This window comes from Heterocephalus glaber, unplaced genomic scaffold, assembly GCF_053883595.1.
Source record: "Heterocephalus glaber isolate CG9 unplaced genomic scaffold, H.glaber_assembly_v1.0 deba00001764, whole genome shotgun sequence".
Lineage (NCBI taxonomy): Eukaryota > Metazoa > Chordata > Mammalia > Rodentia > Bathyergidae > Heterocephalus > Heterocephalus glaber.
The window spans coordinates 6,349,258-6,376,261 of NW_028258461.1; positions in this window are offsets into that span (position 1 = coordinate 6,349,258).

Consider the following 27,004-nt stretch of genomic DNA (forward strand, 5'->3'; position numbering starts at 1 on the left):
ACTTAATGAATAAAGAAACAGTTGGATTGAACAATAAAATCAAAGTAATAGAAATGATTGTTGTTTTTTCTTTCACTTTGTTAATATGTTGTATCATGTTGATTGATTTATATAGGTGGAACCATCCTGAGGTAAATCCCATTTGATTTTAGTGAGTTAGTCTTTTATTGTTGCATTTGTTATGCTGGTATTTTATTACAGATTTATGCACTTCTGTTTATCAGGGATATTGGCCTATACTTTTCCTCTTTATGGTGCCTTTGGTATCAGGGTGATGCCAGTCTCATAAAATGAAGGCAAAGGTTGTTCTTTCTTCTATTTATTTCAAGAGTTTAAGGACTGGTATTAATTCTTGAATTTTCCTCACTAGACTGACCAGGAAATAATGTGAGAAGGTTCAATTCAATAAAATAATAAAGAAGTAGCATTATTGCTACATATGTCACAGAAACAAATGGATTACAGGAGAATACTATGAATAATAATATACTAACAAGTCAGTCTATTAATTTTACTTTGTTCTTTTTTATTTTTGCTCCTCAGACAGGATAACCTCAATGGACACATTTTCAACTTTGATGATTATAATTTCTGCCTGATCAAATCTATTATGGACTCACTCCCATAAATATTTCACTTCATTTATTATACCTTTAAGCTATAGAATTTCTATTTCATTCTTTGTATAATTTCTTTATTTTTATTATATTGGTGATTGAACTCAGGGCCTTCACACTGGGCTACATTCCCACCCAATGTTTTGTTTGGTTTTTAACTTATTATTTTGTGACAAGATCTCCCTAGGTCACTAAATTGCCCAAGATATGTTCAAACTTATGATTTTGCCTCAGCCCCCCAGAGTGTTGAAATTACAGGTGTACACAATGCCTGGCTCTTTTTTATAGTTTCTATCACTTTATTGATATATTTTATAAACATTGTTTTCCTGGTTTCCTTTATTTCTACCTCCATGGCTTCCTGCAAATCATTGACCCTTATTAAGACAGCTTGATTTTAAGTATCTGTCTAGAAAGTGAGGCTTGTTCTGGGACAATTTCTGTTAACTTCTATTTTCCTGTGCATTTGGCCACTAATCCATTCACTTCTAAAATTTTATCAATGTTACCATATCAAAAATGTTATACAGGATCCCAGCGCAGAGGAGGAGTCTTTCAGGTCGACATGCCACTGCTCCCACTGCAGAGATGGAGGCTTCCAGGCCAACATGCCATGATGCCCAGCACAGAAGAGGTGAGCCACACACGCCCCAGCAGCACCCCACCCATCAAAATGAGAAGACATGTAAACAAGCCTCAAAACCAGACTTCCAGATCACCTACAGCAACCCAAAAGGGAAATGAGATGGAACACTCTGATACTCAACCAACTGGACTCCTCTGAACTGGCAACAAAAGGGGATCTAGAAAAAAAGAAATCAGAAATAATTTCTCAGATAACAGCAGAGATTGTGCCCATAGTGCAAGACAAGAATAATAAATCTAGAGAGGACCTGAGGAACATGATGTAATCCCAACATAGGAAACAAATAGAATCAAAAAAACAGAAGCAAACAGATTTCCAGGAGATTAAAAACTCCATTGAGAGTCTATGCAGCAGAATGAGCCAATGTGAGGACAGAATTTCAGATATAGAAGACAAGATTGCAATTAGTGACCAGGAAAAGAAAAATTGCTTCAAAATTGTAAGGGCCCATGAGAAATCAATCCAGCAGCTACTAGATGATGCAAAGAAGAAAAACATAAGACTGATTGGAGTCAATGAAGAAACAAGAGAGAGTACAGATGACATAAAAAAAACTGTTCACAAAAGTAATGGCAGAAAACTTCCCAAGCAGGGGAAAAGTACTTGACATACAGATAAGTGAGGCATATAGGAAACCAACTAGCCTTTGTCAAAAAATATCTACACATAGGCATATAATTGTTAAGATTCCAGAAACCCAACAGAAGAACAAAGTCAATATGTATCAGTTATAACCATCAATATTAATGGTCTCAATTCACCAATCAAAAGAAATAGACTGGCAGAATGGGTCAAGAAGCAAGGTCCAACAATATGCTGCATACAAGAAACACACTTAATTCAAAAAGAAACTCATAGACTGAAAGTTAAAGGGTGGAAAACAATACTGCATGTGACAGGAACCTGAAAAAAAGCAGGAGTAGCTATTCTCTTTGCAGATCAAGTGGATTTCAAACCAACACTGATTAAGAGAGACAAAGAAGGACACTACATCCTTGTAAAGGGAACAATCCAACAGGAAGAGATGACAATCATAAATATATATGCACCAAAGACTAGTGTGCCCAATTATACAAAACAAATACTAATGGACATGAAAAGTCATATATGCACTAATAGAATAATAGTGGGGGACCTCAATAGCCCATTGTCACAAATAGATAGATCAACTAGACAAAAAATATGTAATGTAATACTAGAACTCAATCGAACTCTTGAACAAATGAACTTAACAGATGTTTACAGAGTCTTCCACCCCACAAAATCAGAATATACATTCTTTTCAGCTGCACATAGGTTGTTCTCCAAAATAGAACACATACTCAATCATGGAACATGATTAAGTAATTGCAAAAGAATTGATGTTATCCCATGCATATTATCAGAACATAGTGCAATGAAATTGGAAATCAATAGCAAAAGAAACCACAAGGATTTCAAAAACACATGGAAATTGAACAACACACTTCTGATTAACCAATAGGTCACAGAGAAAATTAAAAAAGAAATCAGACAGTTCCTTCAATTAAATGACAATGACAAATACAACATATCAGAATCTGTGGAAGACAATGAATGCAGTCTTACAAGGGAAATTCATAGCAGTGAATTCTCATATTAGGAAAACAGAGAGAGCCTAGTTAAACAACCTGATGCTGAACCTTCTAGAAAAGCTTCTATAAAAAGAAAAGCATGACAAACCCAAGCTCGTACAAGGGAGGAAATTATAAAGATCAGACCAGAAATCAATGCAATGGAGAATAAGAGAATGATACAAAAAAATCAATGAACCCAAGCATTGGTTCTTCGAAAGAATAAACAAAATTGAATAACCTTTATACAACCTTATCAGAAAAAGGAAAGAAAAGGCCCAAATCCATGCAATTAGAAATGAAAAGGATGAAATTACAACAGACCCAACAGAAATCCAGAGGATCATTAATATCTACTTTGAGAACCCATACACCAATAAGACGGAAAACACAGAAGAAATGGGCAGACTCCTAGATACATATGAATTACCAAAGTTGAATGAAGAAAACTTAAAAATTCTGAACAACCCAATATCAATCAATGAAATTGAAAATGTAATTAAAAACTTACCAATGAAGAAAAGCCCGGGTCCTAATGGCTTCACCGCTGAATACTACAAGACATTTAGAGAGGAACTACTGCCACTACTGTTTAAACTCTTCAATGAAATTGAAAGGGAAGCAATACTCCTGAATTCATTCCTGGAAGCAAGCATCACCTTGATCCCTGAAGCAGAGAAAGACCCAATCGAAAAAGAGAACTGTAGTCCAATCTGACTAATGAACATAGATGCAAAAATCCTTAATAAGATACTGGCAAATAGAATGCAGAAGATCATCAAGAAGATCATACACCCTGATCAAGTGGCATTCATCCCAGGGATGGAGGGATGGTTCAACATATGAAAACCAATCAGTGTAATACATTATATCAATAGAGCCAAGGACAAAAACCATATGATCATCTCAACAGATTCAGAAAAAGCATTTGACAAAATCGAACATGCATTTATGATAAAAACCCTACAAAAAATTGGAATGTAGCATCTCTACCTCAATCTGATTAAAGCCATCTATAAAAAAGCAACAGCCAATATCAAACTAAATGGACAAAAACTGAAAACCTTCACACTAAATTCAGGAATAAGACAAGGATGTCCACTAACACCACTCTCGTTCAATATAGTTTTGGAAACATTAGCCACGGCAATTAGACAAGAGAAAGAAATAAAAGGAATAAAGACAGGAAATGAAGTCAAATTGTCTTTATTTTCAGATGACATGATACTCTATGTAGAAGACCCCAAGAACTTCACCAAAAGTCTTCCAGACTTAATAACCAAATTCAGTTAAGCAGCTGGATACAAGGTCCCAACAAAATAAATAGCTTTCCTCTCCATGAACAACAGAGTCACTGAGAGTGAAATAGGGCAAACAATTCCTTCCCAATAGCATCCAAAAAACTGAAATACCTAGGAATCAACCTAACAAAAGAAATCAAAAACCTCTTCTCTGAAATCTCTGAAAAGAGAGATTGAAAATGATATCAGAAAATGGAAAGACATCCCCTGCTCCTGGGTAGGAATGATCAACATAGTGAAAATGACCATACTTCCAAAACTGCTATATAGATTCAATGCAATCCCAATTAAAATCCCAGCATCATACTTCACCCACCTTGAGAAAGCAATCCAAAAATTCATTTGGCACAAGAAGTGACCTAGAGTAGCAGAAGCAATGGTAGGTAACAAAGACATGGCAGGGGGTATCACAACCCCCAACTTGAAACTCTACTACAAAGCTACTGTGATAAAAACAGCATGGTACCAGCAAAGAAACAGACCTGAGGACAAGTGGAATAGATTAGAAGATGCAGAAACAACTCCAGAGACACTCATCTTTGATGAAGGACCCAAACACCGTCACTAGAGGAAAGATAGCCTCTTTAATAAATGGTGCTGGAAAAATTGGTTTTCAACTTGCTATCAAGAAATCAACCAATAACAAATGCTGGCGGGGCTGTGGGGAAAGAGGAACCCTGCTCCACTGCCGGTGGGAGTGTAGACTGGTGCAACCACTGTGGAAATCAGTATGGAGATACCTCAAAGAACTAGGACTGGAAGTCCCATTTGACCCCGCTATTCCACTGCTGGGGATCTTCCCCAGAGAATTAAAAGAGTCATACCACAGTGATATATATGCACCCATGTTCATAGCAGCACAGTTTGTGATAGCTAAAACTTGGAAACTGCCCAAATGCTCATCAACTGGAGACTGGATAAAGAAAATGTAGTTTTTTAATAAAATGGAATACGACTCAGCCATAAAAATGAGAAATTAGAGACATTTATAGCTAAATGGATGCAAATTGAGGCGATACTCTTAAGTGAAATAAATAGGACACACATGCATAAATGCCAAATAGTTTCTCTGGTGTGAGAAACTGAAAGTGTAAATAAGGACTAAAATGTATAATAGGTAATGTGAAATAGAAAGAAAAGGGGCAAAGGGGAAGGAAGTGGGAGGGGTAGGGGAAAGGAAAGAAGGGAATCAAATTAATATGAGAAAATGGAAAAATAGGAACAAAATCTTTGTAAATAGGGAGGCATGGAGGGGTTGAAGGGAGGGCTGGGCAAGGGTGAAAAATAAGAACCAAGAGAGATTATGTAAAGGTGCAAATTTCCAATGATGAATGTCATTATATTGTATACCTAAAAGGTACCAATCATTAGAATGAATAATGGATATTGCAAAATAAGAAGAAAAGGTCCAAAGGGGTAGGGGTAGTGGGAGGGGCAGGGGAAAGGAAAGAAGGGAAAGGAAAAATGCTGAGAAATGGAAAAAATGGAAATAAGGTCTTTGTAAATAGGGAAGGGTGGAGAGGGTGAAGGAAGGGCTAGGAATGGGGAAAAAATAAGAACCAAGATGCATCATGTAAAGGTACAAGTTCCCAATGAGAAATGTAAATGTGTTGTACACCTAAAATATACCAATAAAAGAATTTAAGGAAAAAAAAAAAGATTTAGTGTGTTAGTATGGACAGATCCCTGCAAAGTCCCCTGAACACAGGAAGTGCTGAACAGTATGAGAGCTGCATGGCTTCGAAAGAGCAGGGCCCGTGTTTGCATTTTGGCTCCGCTGCTGACATCTTGCCAGATGAGCAAGTCTCGTCTCACTGAGAGCCTTCGTCTTTAGGTGGCTGTGAAATTGGAAGAAGGCAGACAGCCTGGCAGAGATGTCTTGGTAATTCCACACATGAACAACCCAGAGACCATCCCTATAGGGCTAAAGAAGTAATGAGTCTCACTGACAAGTGTCGTCCTTGGCCATACAAATACAAAATAGCTTCTGCTTACCAATATTTGCTATCACAATGCTTTTGGAAATCTTCCTTCCTGGTGAAGAGCTACTGCCTTAATATCTTCCTCCGTCAATTTCTTAATTTTTTAGTCATTACTTATTAAAAGAGCTTACATCAAAAAAAGAAAAAAGAAAGTTCCAGCAGATCCATTGTCTGGTGAGCACCCGATTTCTGGTTTGCTGATAGTCCATCTTTTCATATTCATACATGGCAGAAAGCAAAAAGCAAGAAAGCATGCTCTTGTGTCTGTTCTTACAAGGGCACTGGTACCACTAATGAACTCTTGAATTAATTACCTCTGAAAGGCCCCACCTCCACACATCATATTTGAGGTTAGAATTTCAATGATTGAATCTGTGGGGTGGCATGCAAATATTCAGTCCATAACTAGTGGTGTTGAACATCTTTTCCCCTGTTCCTGGTCACCTATACATCCTTCATAATAAAATATCCCCCAGTGTGGAACTGAATTGTTTGTATTTTTGGTGTTGACTTTGAGAGTTCTTTATACATACTGGATAGAAGTCATTTGTCAAATGTCTGGGTTGCATATAGTGGTGCCTCAGTTCACGAACTTAATTCCTTCCACAATTCTGGTCACAAACCGAACTGGATGAGAACCAAATCAAATTCCCCCATAAGGTCAACATTGAACCTAACCATTGAATTTGATTCAGTTCTCATCCAACTTGGTTTGCAACCACAATAGTGGAAAGAATTTGAAAATATTATGCTAAGTAAAAGAAGCCTATCATAAGAGACTATGTAAGATTCTACTTATATGAAATACCCAGAATAGACACATCTAGAGACTGAAAATAGATTAGCGATTGTTTAGAGCTTGAAGGGTTTAGGGTAATAAGGAGTGACTGGCAAAAGACATGTTTTTTATTTTAGTGTTGATAAAAACTGTTTTAAAGTTGACTCAGTAATGTTTCCATGACCTCTATGGGTAGAATTGTGTCTCCCACAAATTCATGTTGAAACTCAAACTCTCACTGTGATTATATTTGGAAATGGGGCCTATCAGGAAGTAATTAATATTAAATAAGGTCATAAGAATGAGGTCCTGATCTGATAGGATTAGTTTCCTTATAAGAAAACATACCAGAGAGCAGAGAGAGCATTTGTTTTATATGAGGACACAGTGAAAAGATAGCCAACTCCAAGCCAGGAAGAAAGCCCTTCTCAGAAACAAAATCAGTTGGCAACTTGACCTTGGATTTCTAGGTCCCCAAAACTATGAGATAATAAATGTCTGTTGTTTAAGCCACCCGGTCACTTATACTTTATTATGGCCACCCAAGCAAACTCTCTATATATACTAAAAACCATTTTGATAGGCACATTTTATCCTATGTGAATACACCTCAATAAAATTGTTATTTAAATATAATAATATTGAATGAATGATGGCTGAATTAAAAAGATCAGCCAGAGTATAAAGGCCAGTATGTCCCTCAGAAGCCAACTGAGATGATAAATCACCATGGATGATGGGCCAGGGAGAGAAGGAAATCATGAGGGAGGGCCAGTGGCCATTGAGGCAGGTGGAGAAATGGGACACTGACAGCAGCCAAGAATTGTGTAGCAAATATTCTGCTCCAAGGGCTTTATGTTTACTGTTTCTTTCCTTTCTCATAACGACCCTGTGAGGCAAGTCCTAGTATTGTTTCTTGTTTTAAAAATGAATAGACAGAGCCTTGGAGAAGTTAAGGAATCTTCCCAGGGTTACACAGTTAAGAAGGTTCAGAGCTGGATAGTAAATCAGGTTTGCGTGCTCCTGTTGTGACAGTTAACCTTAATTATGTCAACTTCAGTAGCTTTAGAAATGCCCAAGGGATAAGTAAAGCACATTTCTGTTTACGTTTGGGTGGATCCTGGATGCGTAACCTTGGGTATGATACATGGTACCTACCTCCCTTCTGCTCTTGCAATATTCCCCTGCTTTGCTTCCCCACCACAATGAAATAAAGTTTTGCCCAGCCATTACTTTCCACCATAATGTTCCTGCCTTGGAGCCAGCCAACCATGTACTGAACTCCTGAAACCAGAGCCAAATTAAACCTCTCCTCTTTTGAGTTGTAGGTGTAGTTCAGGCTGTCTACATGAAGCTACCCTTCTATTGGAGAGGCTTGAATCAAGAATAATGAGATGCTTTTCTAAGGCCTGTAGACTGAGTATCAGGAGACAGAGTGACACACCAACCTACAAAGAGCAAAAGAGTACAAGAAGACGGCCCAAACTTCAAGCAGCAAATTTTCTGTTACTCAGAATTTCTTGCACAAGTACAGCAGCACAGTGACCAAGTAATGTGATGATGAGAGCACGGCTCCAGTTCAGATCAATCTGGGTATAAATCTGGGTTCAGCTGCTTTCTCTCTGGGCAATCTTGGGAAGGATAATTATGCTACTTTGGGCCTCCATTTTCTCATCTGTAAAATGGAGAACATGACGATAAAATAATAAGAATATAACACATGCCTTAACAGGGTACCTATAAGAATGAAATGAGCTAATGTACATAAAAAGACTAACCAGAATGGCGCATAGTATTCAACAAATGTGTATATGTGTGCATATACATATGTGGAGAGAGAGAACAAATGCACATGTGCCACTTCGCTGACTGCCACCTAGGGCTCTTTGGAACATGGAGACTTTTGCAGTGTATTTTGTAATAATAGACTCACTTTTGTAAAACTCTTCAGGTTTGAGAACAATGCTGTTAACGCAACAAATGGAAGAAAGAAAACCTCGGAGTTTAAGTGGATTTGAATCCTAGGAGAGAACTGAGCAGAACAAATACGCCACTATGGGGCCTGGGAAATCTGAGCAATGGGCAGCGGGGAGCACCCAGGAAGTAGGTTGCGGTGATTGACTAACAGTCAACTCGAATGGGAACGCCCACCTGAATTAAGTCAGCATGCTTTGGGCATGGAAGACCCACTTAAGGAGGCGTGTTGCCGTTGGGACGGTATAAAAGCAGAAGGGAAGGGAAGGACTTCAACAGATTTTCCTTGGAAGAGCTTTCTTGAGGCTGTTTTTCCTCCGATGGAATTCGGCTTAGCTCTGGTCCCCGCCGTCACCAAGGATGGCTGCGGTTCTCTTGGGAGGAGCTCTGGTCTTCGCCTTTGCCTTGGGCGTCGCCTCCTGGTTCCTGGCGCAGAATCTTCAGCTTCGGGCACCGACCTTCCCGCCTGACCGCGCAGACTCTCTGGCCTCCCCCACCGGCCCTTGGGCTTTCTGGTGCAGACCCTGAATTCAGTCGTTCATCGCAGAGTCCTGGGCCCCCTGATACGGACTCGTATGGGACACTGCCGTGGGCTCCAGCCCTTCGGGTGGATTCTTTGGATCTCTAGTGCGCAGACAGATCTCTTGCACTCTTCTACATTTGACTCTGTGGGCAGATATTGTCAGCTAATCTTGTAAATTTCTGTGTCCTGAGTTAAATCTGTTTCTCTTGCGAATACTGACTACAACATGGGTTACAGCTGGGACTCAAAAGTCAGGCCTGAATAACCAGTCAAAAAGAGTACACAAAGACCAGAAGCATGGACAATACAATAGAGAGCCATGAGTCAGAAGTTCAAAACTCAAGCTGGGTATGGTGCCACACATCTGAAACCTCCACCATTCAGGAGGCTGAGGCAGGATGATTGCTAGTTTGAGGGCAGCCTAGGCAACTTAGAGAGACCCTATCTCAAAATAAAATATCAAAAGGGGATGGTAGCATGCTTTCCCAACATGTGTGAGATCCTGAGTTGGACCTCCAGCACCACAAAATAAATGAATGAATAAATAAATATAAAACAAATCTCAAGACCAGGAAAAGATGTTATTATAAGAGAACATGAAGACTAAGACTAAGGGAAGAAAGCTAGGTGCATAGATGCATGTCCAAAGGTCTTACCTAATGCTCAAGCTCACATGTCAATTAGGACCTGTGCTTTCTGAGCAGAGAGAAGGGTAACTAAATAAATAGAACCTCCTTGGAAGTATGCCTTGATAATGCTTCATGATCACACTTTGCTGACCAAGCTTTGATTTTTCCTCATTTTCTGAACACTTCAGAGGTTTGTTATGCTCTAAAGCCAAGGTCCATAAACCGTGATCTAAGGCCTAAATTAGGGACACTGTCCATTTTTATAAGTTTTATCACAATTATTGATGTATTGTCTATGACTGTTTTTGTGTAACAATGACTAGGTTGAATAAGACACTATAATTAATATAAAACCCAAAAATATTTCCTACCTGGCATTTTTGTACAGAAAATGTTTCCTAGTACCTAGTCGAAACCACTGGCAGAATGTGATATTTCCCATTGCTTAGAACTAAGAAAGGTTACTTAAGAAATTAGGGTAAGATGGGGCTGGGGATTTAGCTCAGTGGTTCCATCACCTGCCTCAAAAGCACAAGGTTCCGAGTTCCATCCCTGGTACCAAAAAAGAAATTAGGGTAAGGGATACATTTCTAAGGCTATCATCTAAAGAAAAATGTGTGTGTGTGTGCGTGTGTGTGTGTGTGTGTGTGTGTAAAATCTCACACACTGGTTAACTTATAATCAAAGGAAAAAGATTTCAGATTTTATTACAGGACTTTTTATATCAGATTTCAGTAATTATGCTTTGTCTAATATTAAATTAGTGTATTTAGTCAACAACCAACCTCATTTAACACAACCAAATAACTTCAATGTTGGCAAGGGTCTCAAATTTTTTTTAAATGTAATTCACAACTGCTGAAGAGCTGCCTCTTTGAAAATACCAGGCTCTACTGGATTGTATTACTGTGTGACTCATTTCCAATTTGTATACAAGTTGTTTATGTTTAAATGTCACTTCTGAAATATGTGAGCAATTTATTCTCTTCAGGTTCAACTCTCCCTGTACCCATCCACCCATTCTTTCCCTTAAAAAGAAACTGTACATGAATCAGTTGTTTAGTGAACTGTTGCTCACAGTGAGAACATGGGGTCCCATCAACCCATCCCACCCACAGGATCTCGATCTCATGGCCTACAGTAGTGGGGTCAGATGGCTGAGGCTTGCCAGACTTGCAAGGGGAGCAACTGGTTTCTGGCAAGCAACCTAGGTGGCAGTGCTGAAAAGATGGGATGCCAGTGGGTAGTACTCTCCAAGTGTGCTCTGGCAGGAAGGATTTGACACACTGAGGTTGAGGGGCACAAAACCAGGTTGACAGTTCCTACAATGAGATAAATGAAGACACCCACGAGGGTGAGAACAACAATGGCTCCTGCCCAGGGCGGCTGTGGCCCGCCCACTGGACAGGAGGAGCGCCTGACTAATTGCATCGCTGTCTGTCTCTACATAGCACCGTTTGTTTATTGAAAGTCCCTTTCTTTGTCCTGAACAAATTGACCTATTTGCTTCACTTTGTGCATTTAATTTTCATCTGTACGTTTGCAAAATACCCCATCGGTGTTCATTATGGCAAATTAATATTAGTGTTACTGTAAGACAACCGTCAGCCCTCATTTTCACTAACTCTTTCCCACCTCTCCCCCGTCCTTTGACTAATAGATATCATTTCAACAGTTTGACTAACTGCCGTGTTATAGAAAAGGCAGTAATTTATACTGATGTAATGGCCGTGATAAAAATCATTTGTGTGCTGATTTTATAAATTAGGGTGGAAATGTGAGTGCCTCTGAAAAATGAAGTGCTACCACATGGATTCCACTGTTGCTAATGCTTCATACCTTTCTGCTTCATTAAACCAATTTCACGGGGAGATGAGTTAGAGGAAGAAGCTGTGCTGCTTATGAGATGCAACAATGGTTTATTGAAAGAAATGGGGCTAAGATTAAATTAAGTGCTACTCAAGAAATATGGAAATACAAAAATATTCAGGCTTCTAGATGGGTGATTCAAAAATATGATAAGTTAGCTCTTTCATACTCCAAAAACTGGCTCATGATAATTGCACAGAACCGAATTCACAGCCTACTAATTCATACTGAAGAGTTTCTTGAGACTACTCTTATGAGTGGGAGAACCCAAGAATGAATTTATCCCATTTCCACTTTAAAATCATGTCAACTCAACATTTTTGATTGGATCTATTCTGATAATGTTGGCTCTTTAAAATGCTTCCTTGAGGACTTGCTCATTCTTGAGAAGTAAATACCAACCTTAGATTAAAAAAAGGAGGGAGGCAGAGAGTAGTCAGGATACTCATTGGCAACTGGCAATTACCAAACATCACTAGTTGTCCTGTTCCTTTGTTTCCCGATTTCAGGTGAGCACATGAGCTGAATACAGATTTATGTTGGTCGGCATCTTGCTGCTCCTTTTTGGATAATGCTCTAAATTGGAAGTGCAGACACTGAAAAATAAAGCATTGATTGGCATGCCTTTAGGAGCAGGTACCAAGGATTTGGGATGGAGCCATTGCCACTGTTCGTCTAAATTGCCTACTATTCCCCCCATTCTGATGAGCTTGAAGTTTTCACTTTCTAGCAACTAAACCCTATTTGTTCCCTGAATTGTGAAGGATGTAAATACAAAGGAATTCATTCATTAAATAAGAGGCTTATGAATACTTGGTGTTTTTTTTAATGCAGAATTTCAAAGCGCAGCTGAGGAGCTGCCATTTTCCTCCCCCCTCACAATGAGATCTCTGTGTGTAAGTGACCCAAGTCCTGGGGTTGAGTCCAGCTCTCAGATTAGTACAGAAAACACGTGCAGACGCAACTTTCAACCCACCCCCTCCTCCTGATGATAAAAGGGGTTCCAAAAAGTGTTCCTCTAGGATGGGAGGAAAGGGTTTTAAGATTACAATCCTGAGGCTTATGTGCCAAGAGTCAGCAAACACATCTCTTCAAATGGGAAATTCATTGATGTCTGGTCTGCCGCTACTATCCTGGAATTGGCAGTTCAACAGACTTAGTTCAAACAGCTAACATAGCAACGTTACAGTCATAACAAACACTTCCATCACACTGTCATACAGGGACTTGCAGCAATTAGGTTCTGGGCTGCTATTAGCTGGCAGGCATGCCCACCATTGTCAGGAAGGGACTATGTACCACCCAAATGTCCACTAGCCTGCTGGTGGCCCCGGTTTTGAACATTATAAAAAGACTATACTTAGCTCAAATTTTGAAAACAAATTTAAAGAATAGTAACTGTTGGAGAAATGTCAGTGTTTGATTTAGATACTTCTGAAACAGGCATAGTTAAGGATACACCTTCAAATAACCAGTAGGAAGGGAAGAGATTCATTTCCTTGTCAGACAAAATTTGGGTAACCTGCAAGTACTGTAAGAGATTTGGCTAAAAATTGCTCCATAACTGAGGAGCAGATTATTGGGAAATAAGTCCCACATTTTCTTAATTTCATTCAGGCCAGGGTCTGGCCCCAAAAGATGACATGAATGAAATGGATAAAACTTATTGATATGAAGAAACTGACCAGTCCTGGCAACATATGTGACAATTTACCTACAGTATGTAATCATACATGATGTTTATTCCCTTGGCCTTCTTTTGCTCTTCTACTAAGCATAACTTTCTCAAGTCAGTTTTAACTTATCTCTGAGCTTATTATTTCAAACTTAATTTTCTATTTGCTGTTTACCTCTTCTGCACCCTTTCTTGCTTTTCTAACTTTCAATGCTATTCTCTTTTCTCTGTGTGTGTGTGTCTGTGTGTGTATGTGTGTAAAAGTGAAAGTATATGGTATCAAAAAGTAAGGAAGGCATTTTATAAGTCTGCTATATTTTCTATACTTATTTCATGCAGTATTAAACATTTCAATTGTAAACAACACCAAATATAGTCATATAATTAATTACCATCTCCAAGAAATTAAAATTGCTGAGGGGGGGGGTCAGGAATCCTACCCTCAGAAGTATAGCTTACCCACTCAAACCTAAACCAGAGGTTCCCAAAATTGAGCATGCATTAGAATCACCTGGTGGTTTTGTTAGACAGCAGATTACTGCCCCCCCCACGCCCCCTGTTCCTGATGTGTTAGACTTGCAGTGGAGCACAAAGGTTTGCACTTCTGGAAAGTTCTCAGGTGATGGTGCTGCCAGTCCGGGGAACACAAGACCAACAAGCCCATTGCTTTACCTGATTTCTCTCAAAGTTTGCTGAACATTAGTATCATCTAGGGATCTTTTGCAAAACCCATACCTCATTCTGAACCTTAAAACAAAGTCTCTGGGGTGGCACCAATAGATTAATATTTTTTATAACTCTCTAGTTGATCCCAATATACAACCAAGCATAAGAGCCAGTGCTATAGAAAGCAAATGTAGTTTTAATGTTTTTGTTTTGTTTAAGCAACTGGAGAAAAATATAATACTTACCTTATATTTACATAATGTTGACTTTTTAAAAACTGCTTTTTTTATCCAAGTAATAATAACAGATGGTTTGCCACAGTTTCAAGTATCTGTATTCAACATCAGAGAGAAGGTATGAGAGATGAAGACAATTAAAAATACAGGCAATCTGACAGAAGAGCCAGACATCTGACAAGGCAGTCAGGCCTTGGAGCACCCAGAAGTCTCTGATCAGAACATCCAAGAGAGGGCCTAGAAAGTACTGCTCTGGCAACAACTTGAGAATTATGCTTTCTTTTAAGCTAGAGATGGTTCTTTAGATCCACCTGCTTGGTTCTACCTCCTTGATTCTCCTTGAAGAGCTATATAAACTTTTATTTGTATTTGACTAGTTACTACAATTGCCAATACTGGCACTAGAAAAGTGGATTCCAATTCCTGCACATATGTAAATATCACCTGGAGAGCTTAAAAAATACCAGTACCCCTCTCCTAAACCCCAAAGATTCTGATTTAATTCATCTTGGATGGCCTTGGATTTAGAATATATTCTTCCCTTTTTTTTTTGTACTGGGGATTGAACTCAGGACCTTGTGCTTTGAGGCAGGTACGGTGTCACTGAGATAAATCCACAGCCCTAGATTTAGCATTTTTAAAAAGTTCCCCCAGTGAGTCTAATACGGAGACCATTTGGAAACTACTGAGCTAGAGCAATGACTCCTGTAATAGCCCCTTTCTGTTAGAGGTTTGGTCTGTCCACTTGGGACCCCAAATGCATCACCTTCTCTGGGAAAAAGCCCTAGAATAGCCAACACAACATTGATGGAGAAGAGCAAAGTTGAAAAATGGACCCAACCTGTCTTCGAGGATTACTACTTATAGTACAGTATTTATACGTACAGTTACCAAACAGTACAGTATTAGCTAAAGAATACATACATAGAGATCAAGGGAACAAAATAGCCTAGAAATAGAGCCACAACAGTATAGTCAACTGATCTTGGTCCAAGGAGAAAAGACAAAACACTGAAGAAAACATAATCTTTTCAACAAATGGTGTTGGAACAACTGGACATTCTCATGAATAATAATGATAAAAATAATAATAATAAACATGGACCTTATACTATAGACCTAGTGTCAAAATACAATACTAAAATACTCTGAGAACAAAACATAGGAGAAAAATCTAGATAACATTGTGTATAGTGATGACTTTTTAGATATGACACCATTGACATAAACCACGAAAGAAAGCATTAAGAAGGTAATGCCTTCTTTAAATTTAAATTTTAAATTTTTCTGCTATGTGTAATTACTGTTAACAGAATAAAAGGACAAGCCACAGACTCAAGAAAGTAACAAAGACATATCTGACAATGAACTGTTATCCCAAATATACAAAAAACACTTAAAACTCAACAATAAGGAATGGATAATCTGATTTTAAAATAGCTGATAGACCTTAGCAAACATATCACCAAAGAAGATATACAGATGACAAAAATGTGTCAGAGAAGTACTCTACATCATATGTAATTAAGGAACTACAAATTAAAACAACAGTGAGATACCAGTACTTGCACCTATTAGAATGGCCAAAATGTGGAACACTGATTACACCAAATGACCACAAGCATAGGAACAATAAGGATTAACATTGATTGCTGATATGAATGTAAAATGGTAAAGCCAGTTTGGAAAACAATTTAGCAGCTTCTTACAAAACTAAACATACTTTTACCAGCAATTGTGTTCCTTGGTATTTATTTGTCCAATAGGTTAACACATAGGTACACAGAAAATTCCACATATTTGTTGCAATGGTTTGGTATAATTTGGGGTTTGGGTGTGATTTGTAATTTCAGTCAAAGGTCCAGATATCAAGGTTAGGTCCCCAGGGCAATGGTATTGGGAGGTGCTGTGGACCTTTAAGTAATGAGGCCTAGTAGAAGTCCTTATATCATTGGGGATTTTATGGGACTCTCTCTCTCTCCCTCCCTCTCTCCCTTTTCCTGCCTCTCCCTCTCTCCACTTTCCCTCCTCCAGTTTGAGATATGACTGTTTGCTCCTATACATACCCATACCACACGCTGTCCTCACCAGAGGCCAAACGCATAGGGCTGCCTGATCTTGGACTTGAACCTCCACAACTGTGAGTTAAATAAACCTTTTCCTTTTTTTTTTTTCAATTAAATTCTTTTATTGGTACATTGCAGGCATACAACACAATTACATTTCTCATTGGGAATTTACCTTTATAATGCATCTTGGTTCTTATTTTTTCCCCATTCCTAGCCCTCCCTTCACCCCCTCCACCCTTCCCTATTTACAAAGACTTTATTTCCATTTTTTCCATTTCTCAGAATTTGTCCTTTCCCTTCTTTCCTTTCCCCTGCCCCTCCCACTACCCCTACCACTTTGGACCTTCTCTTCCTATTTCACATTATCATTCTAATCATTGGTACATTTTAGGTATACAATATAATGACATTCATCATTGGAAATTTGCACCTTTACATAGTCTCTCTTGGTTCTTATTTTCACCCTTGCCCAGCCCTCCCTTCAACCCATCCAGTCCTCCCTATTTACAAAGATTTTGTTCCTATTTTTCAATTTTCTCATATTAATCCTATTCCCTTCTATCCTTTCCCCTAGACCTCCCACTTCCTTCGCCTTTGCCCCTTTTCTTCCTATTTCACATTACCTATTATATATTTACTCCTTATTTACACATTCAGTTTCTCACACCAGAGAAACTATTCGGTATTTATACATGTGTGTCCTATTTATTTCACTTAAGAGTATCGCCTCAATGTGCATCCACTTAGCTATAAATGTCTCTAATTTCTCATTTTTTATGGCTGAGTAGTACTCCATTTTATTAAAAAACCACATTTTCGTTATCCAGTCTCCAGTTGATGGGCATTTGCGCTGTTTCCAAGTTTTAGCTATCACAAACTGCTGCTATGAACATGGGCTCACATATACACTGTGGTATGATTCTTTTAATTCTTTGGGGAAGATCCCCAGCAGTAGGATAGCGGGGTCAAATGGGACTTCCAGTCCTAGTTCTTTGAGGTATCTCCATACTGATTTCCACAGTGGTTGCACCAGTCTACACTCCCACAAGCAGTGGAGCAGGGTTCTTCTTTCCCCACAACCCCGCCAGCATTTGTTATTGGTTGATTTCATGATAGCAGCCATTCTTTCTGGAGTGAAGTGGAATCTCAGCGTTGTTTTCATTTGCATCTCTCAAATGACCAGTGATGTTGAACATTTTTGCATGTATTTATTTGCTATTTCTACTTCTTTGTCTGAGAAATGTCTGTTCATTTCAGATGCCCATTTTTGGACTGGGTCTTTAAATTTGGGAGGTCTGATCTTTTTAAGTTCTTTATAGATTCGAGATAGTAGACCTTTGTCTGAGGAAGAGCAGGTGAACATTTTTTCCCACATTGTGGGTTGTCTCTTCACACTGCTGGTGGTTTCTCCTGCTGTGCAGAAGCCTTTTAATAAGAAAAGATCCCACTTGTTGATTGTTTGTGCTAGTTCATGGGCAACTGAGGTTTTGTACATAAAATCTTTTCCTACACCGATGTCTTCAAGGGTTCTACCTAACCTCTGTTCCAACTGGTTCAGAGTTTCTATTTTAATATTTAGATCTTTAATCCATTTTGATTTTAGTTTAGTGCATGGTCAGAGATACAGGCCTAGTTTTAATCATTGGCAAGTTGAAGCCCAATTTCTCCAGCACCATTTATTAAAGAGGCTATCTTTCCTCCAGTGAGGGTGTTTGGCTCCTTTGTCGAAGATGAGATGACTGAGTGTGTCTGGCATTGTTTTTGCTTCTTCTAATCTGTTCCACTGGTCCTCAGGTCTGTTTCTTTGCCAGGACCATGCTGTTTTATCACAGTAGCTTTGTAGTATAGTTGCAGGTTGGGGATTGTGATACCCCTTGCCATGTCTCTGTTACCTAGAATTGCTTTTGCTATTCTGGGTCTCTTCTTGTTCCAAATGAATTTTTGGATTGTTTTCTCAAGGTCCGTGAAGTATGCTGCTGGGATCTCAATTGGAATTGCATTACATCTATATAGCAGTTTTGGAAGTATGGCCATTTTCACTATATTAATCCTTCCTACCCAGGAGCAGGGGATGTCTGTCCATTTTCTGATATCATCTTCAATCTCTCTTTTCAGAGTGTCATAGTTTTCAGAGAAGAGGTCTTTGATTTCTTTCGTTAGGTTGACTCCTAGGTATTTCAGTTTTTTTGGATGCGATTGTGAAAGGAATTCTTTGCCCTATTTCTCTCTCAGTGAGTCTGTCATTGGTGTAGAGGAAAGCTATTGATTTTTGTATGTTGACCTTGTAACCAGCTACTTGACTGAATTTGGTTATTAAGTCTAGAAGACTTTTGGTGGAGTTCTTTGGGTCTTCAATATAGAGTATCATGTCATCTGCAAATAATGACAATTTGACTTCTTCATTACCTATCTTTATTCCTTTTCTTTCTCTTGTCTAATTGCCATGGCTAATGTTTCCAGAACTATATTGAACAAGAGTGGTGATAGTGGACATCCTTGTCTTGTTCCTGATTTTAGTGTGAAGGATTTCAGTTTTTGACCATTTAGTATGATATTGGCTGTTGGTTTTTCATAGATGGCTTCTATCAGTTTGAGGTAGAGACCATCTATTCCAATTTTTTGTAGGGTTTTTATCATAAATGCATGTTGGATTTTGTCAAATGCTTTTTCTGCGTCTATGGAGATAATCATATGGTTTTTGTCCTTGGCTCTATTTATATAGTGTCTTACATTGATTGATTTGCGTATATTGAATCATCCGTGCATCCCTGGGATGAATCCCACTTGATCATGGTATATGATCTTCTTGATGATCTTCTGCATTCTGTTGGCCATTATCTTATTAAGGATTTTTGCATCTATGTTCATTAGTCAGATTGGCCTATAGTTCTGTTTTTCAGTTGGGTCTTTCTCTGCTTTAGGGATCAAGGTGTTGCTTGCTTCCAGGAATGAATTTGAGAGTATTGCTTCCCTTTCAATTTCATTGAAGAGTTTAAACAGTAGTAGCAGCAGTTCCTCTCTAAATGTCTTGTAGAATTCAGCAGTGAAGCCATCAGGGCCTGGGCTTTTCTTAGTTGATAAGTTTTTAATTACATTTTCAATTTCATTGATTGATATTGGGTCGTTTAGATTTTTAGGTCTTCTTTGTTCAAGATAGGTAATCATATGTATCTAGGAATCTGTCCATTTCTTCTGTGTTTTCCATCTTATTGGCGTATAGGTTCTGGAAGTAGGTATTGATGATCCTCTGGATTTCTGCTGGGTCTGTTGTAATTTCACCCTTTTCATTCCTAATTGCATGGATTTGGGTGTTTTCTTTCCTTTTTCTCATAAGGTTGGCTAAGGGTTTATCAATTTTGTTGATTCTTTCGAAGAACCAACTCTTGGCTTCATTGATTTTTTGTATCGTTCTCTTAGTCTCCATTGCATTGATTTCTCCTCTGATCTTTATAATTTCCTCCCTTGTATGAGCTATGTGGTTGTCCTGCTCTTCTTTTTCTAGAAGCTTGAGGTTCAGCATCAGGTTGTTGAATTGGGCTCGCTCTGTTTTCCTAATATGATTTTTGACTGCTATGAATTTCCCTCATAAGACTGCTTTCATTGTGTCCCATAGATTCTGATATGTTGTGTTGTCATTGTCATTGAATTGAAGGAACTGTCTGATTTCTTCTTTAATTTCCTATGTGACCCATTGCTTATTCAGAAGTGTGCTGTTCAATTTCTGTGTGTTTATGAAATTTTTCCAGTTTCTTTTGCTATGGATCTCCAATTTCATCGCACTATGTTCTGATAATATACAGGGGATAACTTCAATTCCTTTGCACTTACTTAAACATGTTGTATGTGTGAGTATGTGGTCTATATTTGAGAATGACCCATGTGCAGCTGAGAAGAATGTGTATTCTGATTTTGTGAGGTGGAACACTCTGTAAACATCTGTTAAGTTCATTTGTTCAAGAGTTCGATTGAGTTCTAGTATTTCATTACTTATTTTTAGTCTAGTTGATCTATCTATTTGTGACAGTGGGATGTTGAGGTCCCCGACTACAATTGTATTAGTGCATATATGACTTTTCATGTCTGTTAGTATTTGTTTTATATAGTTGGGTGCACTAGTGTTTGGTGCATAGATATTTATGATTGTCATCTCTTCCTCTTGGATTGTTCCCTTTACAAGGATGTAGTGTCCTTCTTCATCTCTCTTAATCAGTGTTGGTTTGAAATCTACTTGATCTGCAAAGACGATAGCTACTCCTGCTTTTTTTTGGGTTCCTCTTCCATGGAGTATTGTTTTCCACCCTTTAACTTTCAGTCTATGTGTTTCCTTTTGAATTGAGTGTGTTTCTTGTATGCAGCATATTGTTGGATTTTGCTTCTTGACCCATTCTGCCAGTCTATTTCTTTTGATTGGTGAATTGAGACCGTTAACATTGATGGTTATAAGTGAAACCTATTGACTTGTCATTGCCATGACTTTTTCTTTTTGTTGGGTTCTCCCCCTTTACATTTAATTTCTTGTCATGCCAGATGGGTTCATTCTGCTTTGCTTCCTGGGGTTGTGATCCTCAATGTCTGTTCCTCGGATATTGTGTAAAATTCTTTGGAGTGCTGGTTTGGTATTCACAAAGTTCCTAAGGTGCTCTTTGTCAAGAAAGTATCTTATTTCTCCATCCATTTTAAAAGATAGTTTTGCAGGGTACATCAATCTGGGTTGGAGGCTGTTTTCTTTTAGGGCTTGGAATATGTCACTCCAAGCCCTTCTTGCCTTGATGGTTTGTGTTGAGAAGTCTGCTGTGATTCTCATGGGCTTTCCTTTGTATGTGATTTGTTTCTTTTCTCTGACTGCTTGTAGAACTTTTTTCTTCTGTTGTGTTTCTGGAATCTTAACAATTATATGACTATGTGTAGATTTTTTTTTGATCAAGGCTATTTGGAGTCCTATATGCCTCACTTATCTGTATGTCAAGCTCTTTTCCCCTGCTTGGGAAGTTTTCTGCCGTTATTTCTGTGAAGAGATTTTTTTATGTCATCTGCACTCTCTCCTGTTTCTTCATTGAGCCCAATCAGTCTTATGTTATTCTTGTTTGCATCATCTAGCAGCTGCTGGATTGATTTCTCCTGGTCCCTTATAATTTTGAAGCCATTTTTCTTTTCCTTGTCACTAATTGCATTCTTATCTTCTATATCTGAAATTCTATCCTCACACTGGCTCATTCTGCTGTGTAGACTTTCAATGGAGTTTTTCATGTCCTGGAAATCTATTTGCATCTGTTTTATGGATTCCATTTGTTTCCTATGTTGGGATTCCATCATGTTCCTGAGCTCCTCTCTAGATTTATTAATCATGTCTTGCACTAGGAGCACAATTTCTCCTGTTATTTGAGAAATTATTTCTGATTTCATTTTTTCCAGATCCCCTTTTGTTGCCAGTTCAGTGGGTCCAGGTGGTTGAGTATCAGAGTGTTCCATGTCATTTCCCTTTGGGGTTGCTGTAGGTGATCTGCAAGTCTGGTTTTGAGACTTATTTACGTGTTTTCTCATTTCGACTGGGGCAGGGGGCTGTTAGCGCCTGCACGGATTACCTCCTCTGAGCTGGGAGAGGTGGGACAGGGGCCAGGAGCAGCGGTAGGGATGGTGACCCAAAAGCCCTTTCCTGTGGGCTGGGAGCAGCGGGAGGGATGGTGGCTGGGAAGCCCCTTCCTCTGGACCAGGAGCAGTGGGATGGCGGCTCAGAAGCCCCTACCTCTGGGCCGGGAGCGGTGGGAGGGATGGGGGCCCAGAAGCCCCTTCCTCTGGGCCAGGAGCAGCAGGACAGAATGTGGCCCAAAAGCCCTTTCCTCTGGGCTGGGAGCAGCGGGAGGGATGGTGACCGGGAAGCCTCTTCCTCTGGACCAGGAGCAGTAGGACGGCTGCTCAGAAGCCCCTACGTCTGGGCCAGGAGCAGCGGGACTCAGTACCTTGGTCTGGTGGTCTGGTGACCTCTGCGTCTTTGTAGTGTGGATCCAGGGGGCTGCCTGTCTGCAGCGGGGTGATTCGGTGTCTTCTGCATGACTCGGGACCTCGGTAGGGCATGCACAGACCTGCCTGTCTGCCGGGGGCTTATTCAGCGCGTTCCCTGGGACTGGGGACCTCGGTAGGATGTGCACAGACCTGCTTGTCTGCAGCAGGCTGATTCGGCGTGTTCCATGTGACTCAGGACCTCGGTAGGACGTGCACAGACCTGCCTCCCTTTTCTCTTTATAAAGTCATTCCCCTCAGATATTTTATTGTAGTAATGGACTTTATAGTGACTTTATTCATAATTGCTAAAACTTAGAAGCAACCAAGATGACCTTCAGTAAGTTAGTAGATGAGTAAACTGGAGTATATCTAGACAAAGGAATATCTTCAGTAGGAAAAGAAATGAGCTATCAAGCAATGAAAAGACATGGAAGAAACTTAAATACATATTACTTAGTGAAAGAAGACAATCTTAAAAGTAAGAATACTGTATGATTCCAACATTCTGCAAAAGACAGAAACTATAGAAGCAGTAAACAAAAATCAGTGGTTGCCAGGGTTTTTGGGGAAGGAAATGATGAATAGGCATAACAAAGATGATTGTTGGGCCGCAGATTTAGCTCAGTGGTTCCAGCGCCTGCCTCGCAAGCACAAGGTCTCGAGTTCAATCCCCGGTACCAAAAAAAAAAAAAAGATGATTGTTTTTGGTAGGTGAAATTATTGTGTATGATAATATAATGGTGGATCCATACCCATATAATATATAATATCAAGAGCAAATCCTAATGTAAACTATGAAATGGGTGGGTGTTAAAGTTTTCATGGGGGTTCATCAGGTGTAACAAATGTATCACCCATGTGTGGAATGTTGATAAAGGGGGAAGCTATGCATGTACTGGGGCAGAAATTCCTATACCTTCTGCTCAATTTTGCTGTAAACCTGATATTGCCCTAAAAATAAAGATTGTTTAAAATTTTAAATAGGAAAAATATATAACACAATTAAATATATAGAATCCATCTATAGTAAAATGAAAAATTATAACATAAGTACTTACATTAAAGATGACAGGTTGCAAATCCTACCTTGAGGTAGTTTCCTCCTCAAGAAACTAGAAAAAGATGAAAATAACCCCAAACTAATAAATGGAAGGAAATGACAAAGGTAAAAGCGGAAATTGATAAAACTAAAAACAGAAAAATAGTGGAGAAAAGTAAAATGGAACAGAGCACTAACTCTTTAGGGTAAAAAATCAGTAAAACTGATAAACTTTAGCAAGACTAACAAAGATTAAACAGAGAGATAGCACAAATAACATCGTGAGCAAAACAGAGGACATCACTACAGAACATATATCCACTAAAAGGAAAATAAGAGAATACTACAAAAAAATTTAGGACCATACATTTGACAACTTAGGAGCAATAGACCAATTCTTCAAAGCCCACAAACTCAAACTTAACTAAGAGGAAATAGACTTCCTAAATGGTCTTCTACCATTAAAAAAATTAAATTTACAATTAAAAACTCCTCTCAAGATAAAGTATTCAGGCCTGTGTGTTTTTACTAGAGAATTCAACCAGTGAATAAACTGAAATCTTATACAAATTCTTTCTGAAAATAGAAAAGGGAACACTTTGCAACTCAATTTCTGAGGTAAGTGTTACTGTTAATACCAAAATCAGACAAAGATAATACAAAAACATCACCGGCAGGACAATGTGCTTTACAAATTTTATTTAAAAATGTATTAGCAACACAAATACAATGATATATTGAGGGGGTGAGAGCATACTACCCCCAAATGTGACACTTTGGCACATTGCACATTTTAAACTGAAGGAATTTGAGAAAAACTTAGAAGCTAGAAAGGCTCTCTACCTCTGTTGCCCTTCTCTCCTGAAGTAGGTCATGTTTCCTCTAAAACGGATCATAAGATCTTCATGTGAGAGATGCTCAGAGTATACCAAGAGGAAAGAAACATTCTTATCTCTAAAGTCACCGGGACACAAAAAACATACAAACACTTAGGCCTTGCTGAGTTCTCCACAGCTTATTACTTTGAGATCATACTTCCTTTGCCCAATCATATTTCTCAATAACAGTTCTCTCTTCACTAAACCTAAGCATAAAAATACAGAGGTGCCCCTGTATCTTTAGGCCTTCATTTCTGAAAGCTGCCATATCACACAAAAACTTACATTAAACATTGAACATTCTCCTTCTAATCTACCTTTCTCAGGTTTATTTTAACCCAGGAATCCTAGCCAAGTGTGGCGATACATGCCTGTACTCCCAGCACTCAGAAGGCTGAGGCAGGAGGATTGCTAGGAGTTCGAAGCCAGCATGAACTACATAGCAAGACCCTGTCTCGAAAAAACAAACCAGAAATCATAAGAGAGTTCAAGAAATCCTTCTTCCCCTAAAGTATAAAAAGAATTATACCCCATGACCAAATTGGAATTACATAACAAAATCTGGTTCATTATGCAACCACCAAACAATGAAAAAGATATCAGTTAATGTAAATCACCACATCAACAGTTCAATGAAGACAAATCATACCATTATGGAAATTGATTCTGAAAAAGCAGTTGACAAAATTCAACAGCCATTGATAATTAAACTAAAACCAAACCAAGCCTCTCATAATATTAGGGATAAAAGAGAACTTCCTCAACTTGATACAGAACATCTATAAAAACCTCCAGTTAATACCAAAAAGAATGGTAAAAGATCGACTGCTTTTTCCCTCAATATCCAGGGGTGCTAGCTTTCACTACTCTTATTCAACATGCACTAGAAGTTTTAACCATGCAATAAGGCAAGAAAAAGAAATAAGACATACATATTGGAAAAGTAAAAAAACTGTCCTTATTTGCAGATAACATGAATATATACATAGAAAATCCCACAGAAGTAACATGAAAACTCCTCTATCATATAAATGAGTTCATTTAGGTAACAGATCATGAGACCAACATATAAATATCAATTGAATTCCTTATGTTAACAATGAATATGTATAAACCAAAATAAGAAATGCATACCACTTACAAACTCTTCAAAGAAAATGAGATACAGTCAGCCCTCATTGTACATGGAGGATCAGCTCCAGGATCTCCAAGGAGACTGTTATGGCTGTGTCTAGATGTCCCCCAAAGCTTCATGCAGTCATAGGTGGGGCTTTTTCAGAGGGTGCTGGATCTAGAGTGTGTGATACTGGTATCGATTTATGGTGCAATGCTAGGCTCAAGGGCACTAGAATTAAGGATGTGAGTGCTATGCTCCCTAAGAAGCTTGGATAAGATAAAAGGGATAGAAAGAGCTGTGGTCGTCCCTTGTTGCTTTGCTACCTTCTGCCCTCTGTGAACAGTTTCTCCTCTGTAATGCTTGACTGCCATGCCACCCTGCCTTGGAGCCAGCTGATTATGGACTGAAACCACTACGAGCTGTGGGCTAAATAAACCTTTCCTCCTTTAACTTTGGCTGTTGGGTATTTTGTCTCAGCAATGAAAAAAGTAACTAAGACAGAGACCCAGTCCTTGGATGCTCAAGTTTCTAATATAAAACGGTACAGTATTTGCACAGACCTATGCATGTCCTCCTGTATACTCCGATGAGTTAAACCATCTTTAGATTATTTATAATATCTAATACAATGTAAATGTGGTATAAATAGTTGGCAGACTGTATTGTTTGGGAAGCAATGATAAGGGAAATAGTTGGTACATGTTTAGCACAGATGCAACTTTTTTGATCTGCAGTTGATTGAATTTGCTGATGTCGAACTCATAAACACAGAGGACAACTATGAGTATAGAGAAGGAAGAAAAAACTATGATGAATGTTTAAATTAAAAATTTATTTATTACAGTAAAAGATATATTGCCATTAATCCCCCCTCTAAATATCCCCCTCACTTCAAATACACTTATCCCACCATTCTTACCACTTTTGAATCAGTTGCAGAAATTTTCATGTGTCTCTAGTTGTAATGTTGTGGCAGGCTCAATAGCCTGAATTGATTAAAAACATTTACCTTTAGTGGTCATTTTGACTTTAGGGAAAAGCCAGAAGTCACAAAGTGCCAGATTTGACGAATAAGGTACATGAGGACATATCTTAATGTTTTTACAAGCTGCCTTTCTGTTGGCTGGTACCTAATAGTGGCATTCGCCATGTGTTTCATCATAACACATAAAGACAAGAAAGAGAACTTCCAGAACTGCCTAACAAAATAGCAATAATAATGGGATAAATTTGTTTGAAGCAAGAGGGAGTGTTTTGAGGGTGATTAATAGCAATGTGTCATTTATTATAATATTTTTTTTAAAAATTTAAATATTCACCATATATTTTTTCCACCATATATTTTGATCGCTCATTTTAAGTGTAACAAAATATGTACAGAACCTATATGCAAAGAGTTACAAAACACTGACA